We start from the raw sequence: 714 nt of genomic DNA on the forward strand, positions 1-714 counted from the left end.
ACAATAATAACAGTAAATTGTAAAATTCAGAACTTAGATATACAGAAAATGGTTAGTAATTATAAACCAAACACTGATCGCAGAACAACTGATTTTGATGAAAAGAGCTGTAGTAAATGCTGAGATTTCAGTCTGCCAAGTTGATCGTGAATTCAAGACACTCTGCCGTGGTTATGTGTTCAACTTGATTCACTGTTCGTGGGGCTTGAACTTTAAGGATACCGTGGATAGTGATCCCTATTTCATCTAGATGAAATATAGTCTCAGGCCCAAAGTTGGGGAAGTTTCCTACAATAGGGTACGGAATGATGTACGAAAGGGAAATTAATTCTTCGTGAGTGATAACTGTGCACGACACAAAAAAGTCAAGAAAGTTGTTTCAGAGAAGGAAGCCCCGGAAGTTTCATCAATCATCAATGTACGAAATAATTCTTAAATAGATTTAAACATTAGAAATGTTTCTTTTAAGCATTCAGTTACGACTTTAGCTGCTACACACTAAACATGTTAACTCTACCACACCTTTTTACGAAGGTGGGGGGATAACATGAATGAACACACTTAACAGAAAGACACAACACTAAGATTTGATCACTTATTGTGAACACAGATTCGCAAGCAATTTAGAATCTAGTCTCCGAAATATTATTGATGTAAATGAGTAAATTATAATACGTATGACATATTGAGGAATGATAATTTTCAACACTATGA

Source organism: Penaeus monodon, chromosome 29 (assembly GCF_015228065.2).
Source record: "Penaeus monodon isolate SGIC_2016 chromosome 29, NSTDA_Pmon_1, whole genome shotgun sequence".
Classification (NCBI taxonomy): Eukaryota; Metazoa; Arthropoda; class Malacostraca; order Decapoda; family Penaeidae; genus Penaeus; species Penaeus monodon.